We start from the raw sequence: 9,886 nt of genomic DNA, 5'->3' as shown, positions 1-9,886 counted from the left end.
AAATAAAAATTGATTATAAGATTTAAAATAATTTCTATCACAATATTTCATGTGAATTTGACTGGTAACTCAATGAGCCAAAGATTATGAGATCTGAGAACTTAACAAAATTCAAACAAACTTTTATTAGTTTTTACCAGCTTTAAAGTGAATAATAAAACAGGAACGGCTGTGGAGTGATCATCAGCTTCATTTTTTAAGGTTAGTAAATTTATTACCTAAAGTAGAAGTTCATTTTGATTTGTAATGTAGTTAAATGTATTTAAATTAATAAGTTAGATAATTATTTGATTAAGTTGAAAAGCCTCTATGATCAACCGCTATACCTACCACCTGAGCTATTCTCAAATAATACTTTTTACAGAGCTGAGCTTCAGTTTCCATTAAAGTTCTTCAGTACATAATCCCATGATGTATCCTTAAAAAGTTAGTCTCTTACATGTTGTAGCATTTGATTTTACTAGTTTTTAATTTAAATGTTTATAAGTTCAATGATTAAAACATTGCCTAGTGAGAGTTAAACGCCACCATTTTTATGTGACATATTTTGATAACATTTAAGTTAAAAATAATTTACAAAAATTTTTATTGATAGTTAAATTTTTTCCTTAGTATAAATATATTTTAAGATTTAATATCATAATATTTCACGTGAATTTGACTGGTAACTCAATGATTCAAAGATTATGAGATCTGAGAACTTAACAAAATTCAAACAAACTTGTATTAGTTTTTATCAGTTTTTAAAGTGTATAATAAAACAGGAACAGCTGTGGAGTGATCATCAGCTTCATTTTTTAAGGTTAGTAAATGCATTATATAAGTAGAAGTTCATTTTGATTTCTAATGGAGTTAAATGTATTTAATTGATAAATTTAATAATTAATTGATAAAATTAAAAAGCCTCTAAGATCAACCCTTATACCCACCATTTGAGCTATTATTATTATTATTAAATTTAAGTTAAAACATTTAAACTTTTTATATTTATATAATTACTATGAAAGCTATTGATACTATAAACTATATATACTAATATGAAAGCCTTATGATGATATAATACTTATCCACAGAAAATATAGTTTGAATATTAACATGTGAACATATGTATCACCATCTGATGGTTTAAGTATAAAATGTGTCTAAATTTGATTTTATTACAAAATAATTAAATTTATTTAATTATATACAGGTCATCATCATACTGTATCTTGTCAAAAGTCCACTGCTATGACAATGTTGCTTGGTTCAGTAAATATTTCAGGTTATTAGATTTTTAGTTATTACAAGTAATGCATATTATAATGCCTTTGTGATGATTATAACTTATCAAGCTAAACTGATCATTTATGATGGTGACTAGAGTCTATGAGCAAAAAAATTAATAATTTTATGCAGTTAAATATTTTTCATAAAGTAAAAAATTAATGAAATTTAAATTGAAACAGATGTCTGAGCTACTTGCTTCTTCTTCAAAGTCAACCATGTGCTGATTTCACCTTATTCAGGTATGCAGTTTCTTAGACTCTTTCTTTTTAAAATTTTGTGCAATGATGTTAATTTTTTCCCCGTCAATATAATCAATGATGAAAAACTTGTCTTCATCCTGAGCAAATAAAACCAATATTTTGTTATAGTTATATTTTACAATAAATAATAGATGTGATTTTTTCAGTTAACAAAATGCCAGAATATGTCTGTTGGAGTGGAATATATGACTAGAATATCTAAAAGGTTAGATTTCCATTAAATTATATAATGATAATCTCAGTTACAAATGATTACCATCATGGATGCACTGGGTTCAGAATAAAATTTTTGTTGAAAATTTCCATTATGATTTTAAATCTAATTTATAATTCTTAATTAAGGAGTTAATTATTTCAACTAAAAGTAATTTTTTTTAATAGGTATTACTTTGAAGCTGTGTACATTATTTCCATCAAATACACCTTAGTGAAGCTACAAAAGGTTGTTATTTTTTTTATGTTATAATTTGTAATTTTCATTCTTTTCGAAAAATAAGCCATATGATGATATAATACTTATCCACAGAAAATATTGTTTGAATATTAACATGTGAACATATGTATCACCATCTGATGGTTAATATAAATTGTAAAATAATTTAAATATTATATTTATGTACTTTAACTTTAAAAAATTATTTTCTGCAGTGTGAAGCTGTCTTCCAGTTCTTCTATTTTTTTACAACTATGTTGTAACTACACAGCACAAAAAAAAAGTAAGTTGATTGATTGACAAATTTAACATTGAGTATCTAAAAATGATGATTACACACAGACCTGTACTGAGTAATAATGAAAGAAAAGTGTTTCTGATTTAATAAAAAATCTTTTGTTAAACACAAGCAGTATTTAAAAAAAATTCTATATATATATTTTTTACAGACATGTTTCACTCTATTGTTCAGCTGTAAACCAAAGCTTCAATGGTTTGTAGGTAAGTAAAAGTTTTATTCAAATTAAATTTTCAGTTAAATGTTTTGTAGTTAATGATGAAAATTTGTGTCCAGGCCACTTAGTAAATAATGCTGATTTTAGTTGAGATCCCTGAAACTAATATTTTAAGTAATTTTATTGTTTTAATTAGTTTTAAATACTAAATTAATAATTTTTTCAGAGTCACTAATTCCATATTCTACCATCAGAGCCATATTCTCTCAAGGTTAGTAAATTTTTTAATAAATATTATATATATAAGTTTTTTTTATAAATGATGAAAATTCTTCGCTGTGTTTGATTAATGCTAAATGAAAATTAACCTTGGAGAACTGATAAAAATAAGTCATTGAACTAAATCATGAAAAAGTAACATTTTTGTCATGTCAAAACATAAACAGGTTGAGTAACAAGGTGGGAAAGAAGTTTTGTTTACCAAATTGTTGATTGTGGTTAGTGCTTGTTCTAAATTATAACATGCCATATTAAAAAATAAAAGTGTTCATGTTGACATATACTTGGCTGTGTTTGAAGTTTGACACTTTTAAAGCCAAAAGCTAACTATAATTGAATCAAATCAATCCATATACTAAAAATAAATATATTTTTAGGAGACAAAGCATGTGATTTCCAACAGCAGAACAGATATTTCATCATATATCAGAGAATAGGTTAAGGTAAATAATTGTATATTTTGTTGCTTTTAAGCAATATATTTTCTGTGATGATCACATAAAGCTCAACAGATCAGAAAAATTTTGTTGATTTTCTTCTACTACTGATAAAATAATTATAAGTAATTTAATGGTTTTTCTGTTGACTAAAATATAAATATGTTAAAAATTTTACAGAATATTCGTGGACTTGCACGTTTGAAGACTTCTGAGTTTGAGGTTGGTTGGGATTCATAAAAAAAAAAAACTAAATGATTTTTTGCAATGATGTCAATTTTTTCCCCGTCAATAAAATTAATGATGAAAAACTTTGTCTTCTTCCTGAGCTAAAACTAGTTTTTGAAATAATTTTTTGGGTTAGAAGTAAAAAACAAGAACATAGTTTGTTTTTAGGTCCTGTTTAATGTGCAAAAGGCGACAATGGTTTCACTTCACTTCCATCAAACAACAGACAATTTGGTTAGTTATAGTTTGTTACAAGATAATTTAAGTAAGCCATATGATGATATAATACTTATCAACTATCGTTTGAATATTAACATGTGAACATATGTATCACCATCTGATGGTTAATACAAATTGAATAAAAAAATTAATTGTTTTTGCACAACTTAAATTAAATTGAACTCTTTCTAGATGTCCAGTGGGTGAATTTGATCAAGTCCACTACTTATACAACGCAAACCACTACACAAATAAGTCGTTCAGCCTATGTGTTACAGGTAGTTTTAAATTACATAATTTTTTATTTTTTTGTTATGTGTTTGTGATGATTATACATAATCAAGCTAAACTGATCATTTATGATGGTGACTAGAGTCTATGAGCAAACAAGTAACAAACATAATATATTTAAATATTAAAGTACATTTGACTTGTTAATAATGTTAATCACATTTAAAACAGATATTGATGCTTATTGCCACTTCATGGACAAATAAAGCAGATATTCGTTGATGTGTGCACCAAAGATGTATCAACCAGTGAATTAACAATAAAAAGCTCATGGTCAGTAAGAATTGACTTTTATTTATTAAGATTTTTAAACTACTAATTATGTTACTAATGATTACTATTATGGATGCACTGGGTTCAGAATTAAAATTTTGTTGAAAATTTCCATTATGATAATAACATAATATATAGTTCCTAGCTATATTTTAGTTGTTATTTGTATACTTACCCTAATCAATTTTAAGGTTTGCCTTCTGATCGTGAATATTAAGAGTAATAACTTCTGCCATCCACGTTTAAAGTCACTTAAATCCACCTGTGGAATTTCACATGTTACAAACTGGTGATAAAAAAGTTAGTTTCTTAAAAATATTTTTTTCTTTAAATAATAAACCAATCTATGATGAAAACAGGAATTACCGTATAAAGTTTTACTAATGATTAAAAATTGCGGCTTACTCTCTGAGATTAAAAAATTAATATTAATGTCTATTTGTAGTATGCATAGTTGTAGGAAATAATTTGTTATAAATTGTTAAAAATTGTATTAGATGCGCATCTGAGTCGTTGTGAAATTCTTCAAAACTAGATCAGTATCACGAACCAGACAATAACCAGTTAGTTATTTTTATTATTCATTAGAATTGTATATTAATTTAAAAATGATGATTACACACAGACCTGTACTGAGAAGTAATGACAGAAAAGTGTTTCTGATTCAAATGTTAAGTAATTAAACAATACAGACAATAATTACAATTATTTTAGTAAACCAAATATTTTACAGGGATTCCTTCACTACAGTATTACCAGCTCAAATTTCAAATCAATCCATGGAAACTGTCAGGTTTATTTAGTTTGATATATTAAAACTAGATAAGTAATTTAAATGATGAAAATTCTTCGCTGTGTTTGATTGTATTAAATGAAAATTAACCTTGGAGAACTGATAAAAATAAGTAAATTGAATTAAAAGTAATACATTTTCATTATTTAAAAAAAATCGTTTACAAATAGGTTTGAAGCTGAGAGATGAAGTCTTCTTCCAAGTTGTTGTTTGTGTTCATGGTAAGTGTTTAATTGTAGTTTATAAAACAATATTAATTCTGAAATAAAGCAATTCATGTTGACATACTTGGCCGTGTTTGAAGTTTTTTAACTTATGATGATCAAGTTAATTGGTTTATACCTGAAATAAGTAGTATTGAAACACAATACATATGAATTCATAAAACATTTTTTATAGAAAGCAACAAATATGATGTCTAAAAGAAAAAGAACAGTTTTGCCAGTTTGCAGATAAAAGTAACTTGTTTGATGTTTAGATTATTAGTTTGTTTTAAATGGCTGAATATTTTTGTGATGATCACATAAAGCTCAACAGATCAGAAAAATTTTGTTGATTTTCTTCTACTACTGATAAAGTATTTAAAATTAAATAAATATAGTTCTAACTACCTCAGAAAGTTTAATTATAAACTTTTTACAGAATTTAACCTGAAGAATATGAATACAACAGGCCTCTATTGAGCTTAAGGTTGGTTAAATTATATAAAAATACCTATAAACAAATCTTCCTAGCAATGATGTCAATTTTTTCCCCGTCAATAAAACCAATGATGAAAAACTTAGTCTTCATCCTGAGCTAATATTCAATAATAACCTAAAAAAATCTCCAATTTAGGTTGTTTAACTAATATTTTGTTTCAGGTCACAATTTGACTTCAGAATCCACCAATTCGCTCTTAAGCCACAAAACTGCAGCCACCAACATACTTGGTTTGTAGTTTGTTTAAATCTAAATTTTAAATTAAAACCATGTGATGATGTAATACTTATCCACAGAAAATATTGTTTGAATATTTACATGTGAACATATGTATCACCATCTGATGGTTGAAGTAATCTATAAAATATTTGAAAACCTTTGATTTACTTAATAAACTAGTTATTTACAATATTTAGATGTCCAGCTACATTTTCATCAAGTGCAACAAATACAAAGTAACGGATGTGATATTTTAAACTTGCAATTACTTCAGAGAGGTTAATTTGTAACATAAATTTAATAAATAGTAACAAATTAAAACAAAATTTACTAATGATTACTACTATGGATGCACTGGGTTCAGAATAAAAATATTGTTGAAAATTTCCATTATGATTGTATAAATAAGTAGTTCTACAATGTAAATTTTTTTTCCAATGGTTTTATTTGTTCCATATTTTGTAGATTGGTTGTCTAAAGAAGTTTGAAGTAAGTGGCAACAGTTTTGTGTACCAAATTAACTCTCAACAGTCACAAATAATCTACTGCAGTTGACTGAGACAACTTACATGGTTGGTAAAAATTAATAATTAATTAAACCTATATTCTACTATTGTTTTAACTATTCAATGATGATAACAGGAATTACCGTATAAAGTTTTACTAATGATTAAAAATTGCGGCTTACTCTCTGAGATTATACTCATTATTTAAAATGACTAGTTTTATTATAAGACTTGAAATTAAACTAATAACTTTAACAGAAAAAACGAAAAGAATTTTGAATGGATCATGTTGAGTTAGATATGGAAAGGTGGGTTACTGTGTTAATTTTAAAATAAACATAAAAATAAATAAATAATCTTTGAAACTTAACATAATAAACCTGTGATGATCTAAATACATTGTTCTATTTTTGATAAAGATGATGATAAATTTTCTTTCTGAGGTTTTAATAATACTAAAATTAAGTTATGTAAACAATTGTATATTGTTGTTCTAAAAGTTAATAATTTTAGGAATTACAAAAAGAATAGGAGGTGAATGGATCACGTTGAAATCAGCCAGAAAGGTGAACTATTAATATTAAAATTATTTATTTTGTCCATTGAAAAACTGGAATAAGTTGGTAGTTGGTTTAAATGCATGCTAATAGTAAACTTATGATGATCTTATGTCTGATATCATTGTTCTATCTATATATCAATATGATGATTTGACAAGAGGCTTTTTCTGAAGTTTACTAAAATTTAATATTTGATATTGTTATGGAGTAATGAGTAAATGAAACATATCATTTATGTTTACTGAAATGGTATTTATTTTTAGGAAAAAGAAAAGGTGATGTCCAACAGCAAAAATATAAACAGTACATTATAGGTAAATATCTAATTATATAAACTTTAAACATAATTAAACAGTTTGATAACTTGAATAACCTGTGATGATCTATTTTTATACATTGTTCTATCTTATTAAAATATGATGATAAGATTTTTTCTGAGGTTATAAATTAATTATAGTTTTGAAGTTTAATTGAGTTAAATTATAAATAACCTTAGTAACATCCTTTTAGGAAAATACGCCTTGGATTAACAAATGAAGTTTTTATGAGTAACAATGAAGCGAGATGGATAGGTAATTAATTTATTTGATATATTCAAGTACAATATTATTTCACTAATTAAACTAAATGCTGATTGGATTAGTCTTTATTACTAACAAATGATTACTAGATTTCGCCCCTATCTGATAGCTAACGAAAGTAAAATAATATTCAATCTGTTAATATGGTGTGTTACTAACAATTATTTCCTTACAGTTTCCTGTTCAACTCTTACGTACATCCGAACAGAACACAGATTCATGAATTATAATGTTAGTTGATTTATTTTAATCAAACTTGAATTCTACTTTCATTTTTATTCAATGATGATAACAGGAATTACCGTATAAAGTTTTGCTAATGATTAAAAATTGCGGCTTACTCTCTGAGATTAAATAATAAAGTACATCTAACTAAACTCTTCTGACGAACTGAATTGAACAGCAATTATTAATAACAGGCGAAGATAGTTATTGTTCTAGAATGGAATGTTGACCTACTCTTCAAAATAAAGTCCTGTTTTTATCATGTAACCCAAACTTCTAACCCTTAACAGTGAGTTTAAGAAGTTAATTGTTTATTAAATATAATTTACCAAAGCTATGATGTCAATTTTTTCCCCGTCAATAAAATCAATGATGATAAACTTAGTCTTCATCCTGAGCTAATAATTAATTAAAATTTTTTTTTGTTTTTTAAATATTTTTGAAAAATAATAAATTTATATTGTTTCAGATTTAGTTGCAATTGCGAGGAATTTCTGCAGGCCTGCTTTTCATAAGGTTTGATATATATATAATTCTTTTTTTTTTGATTAGTTAATCTATCTGATGAAAACCTCTTCGGGTTTTTGAACATACTAAATGAAAATTACCTTGGAGAACTGATTATTATAAATAATTGTAATTTTAAAGAATTTACCTACTTTTACCAATCAAATAACTATAATTTAATAACAGTAAATGAAGCGAAGAAACATCTGCTCTCAAGTTGCCTACAATGTTTCTATATACTGTCCAGGTAAATACTAATGTTGTATATTTTACTTATTGTTTATTTGCGATGATTATACCTTATCAAGCTAAACTGATCATTTATGATGGTGACTAGAGTCTATGAGTAAATAATTCATCATTGTGTAACTAAAATATTGCCCAAACATTTGTTTTCAATAATTTTTATTTGTTTAGATATCATCCAATCAGTTTCTACCTTGCGTGGCACTGCTTCTACAAATTGGTTCTTATGCAAGGTAAAAATAATCATTACTTTAATTATAAGCATAAAACAAATTACAAATGATTACTATTATGGATGCACTGGGTTCAGAATAACATTTTGTTGAAAGTTTCCATTATGATTGTATCAGATGATTTTTCTAATAAATATATTTTAAGTTCAAAATACTCACCACAGTTATTTTGTAGATCATGCAGCGCCAGGAAGGTGACCCGCAAGTAACTGCGATGCTGAGGAGGCATCTGATCTTTTATTTAAATATTTATTGTGCTTCTTTCGCCTCAATAAATCTTTTTACATTTCTTATTCGTTTGTATATTACTTACTAGTGGTCGGACAATCAGTTAAATGTAGAGATGTTTGGATAGGGAATTGAAAAATATGTTGCGTGATATTTTCATGAGAATTTACTTAAGGGTTTAATTGTCAGTTATAAAGATCTACAGTATAAATGCCCAGTACTAAATCTAAATTTTGATTGCAGCTAAAACTTGTTATTAAGTTGATTTATAAGCCTGACGCTGGTCGAACCCTAAAAACAGAATAAAATAATTAAGTGTCTATACCTTCTTAGTTTATATGTTACTTTAGCTACTATATTGTTTTTGAAGAGTCTTGCTGTTTATAAATAAGTGTTATATAAGCACGGTTGCCATAACTGAGCTGAACACTATTTATACATTTTTAAATCTATGTTTTACATTTATAATCGCGATAAAGATATAGGCACTAACAACATCTTTGCAGTTTGACGTAACAAGTTTGTTTTGATAACTTCTACCAAAATATTAAACCATTTTAAATAAAACTCATGTCCATGTTTTAGTGATAATAAACTTAAATTAAGCATTTAATTTGTTAGCAATGTTTACTTTTCTAGTTAACTTGAGTATTACTTTTAATAAGAACATGTAAGATTGTAATTTTATGGGGATTGAAATGCTTCAATCCTTAACTAATCTTGTTCAATAAGCCTGCCTAGGTTATTTAAATAAAAAAGAAGCAGTTTTATGACATTAAAAGCAAATATTTTTAAAATAAGAACCCATGGTTAAGACGTTGCGTTTCTAACGATCTAAGAGGTTGAAAAAGCTGATGTAGTGATACAATAGGTTGATTGATACTTATCTCGGCAGTTGATAATCCAAAGAGTAAAATTTGGAATGAGTATACACATATAGAG

At 26.2% G+C, this 9,886-nt stretch overlaps 2 long non-coding RNA genes across 2 annotated transcripts; both read left to right on the top strand.

Annotated features, from left to right (window-relative positions):
- Positions 1-1,511, top strand: LOC145829883 (uncharacterized). Its single transcript, XR_014369589.1, has 5 exons — positions 1-201; positions 365-426; positions 765-802; positions 1,193-1,264; positions 1,449-1,511. It is a non-coding gene; the product is annotated as an uncharacterized LOC145829883 (long non-coding RNA).
- A 683-nt stretch (positions 1,512-2,194) lies between these two features.
- LOC145829876 (uncharacterized) lies at positions 2,195-8,903 on the top strand. The gene is made up of 27 exons (XR_014369588.1): positions 2,195-2,245; positions 2,412-2,463; positions 2,644-2,688; positions 2,864-2,914; positions 3,074-3,139; positions 3,314-3,355; positions 3,530-3,595; positions 3,773-3,858; positions 4,043-4,144; positions 4,336-4,444; positions 4,642-4,707; positions 4,878-4,937; positions 5,108-5,158; positions 5,337-5,395; positions 5,580-5,627; positions 5,801-5,869; positions 6,056-6,136; positions 6,324-6,430; positions 6,623-6,672; positions 6,878-6,930; positions 7,188-7,238; positions 7,435-7,496; positions 7,681-7,736; positions 7,925-8,019; positions 8,200-8,246; positions 8,424-8,484; positions 8,655-8,903. It is a non-coding gene; the product is annotated as an uncharacterized LOC145829876 (long non-coding RNA).
- Positions 8,904-9,886: the final 983 nt, after the last annotated feature.

The sequence above is a fragment of the Thalia democratica genome, chromosome 1, assembly GCF_965202585.1.
Source record: "Thalia democratica chromosome 1, ktThaDemo2.hap1.1, whole genome shotgun sequence".
Lineage (NCBI taxonomy): Eukaryota > Metazoa > Chordata > Thaliacea > Salpida > Salpidae > Thalia > Thalia democratica.
The sequence above is the reverse complement of the archived record's forward strand: the minus strand, read 5'-3'. Positions and strand labels throughout refer to the sequence as shown.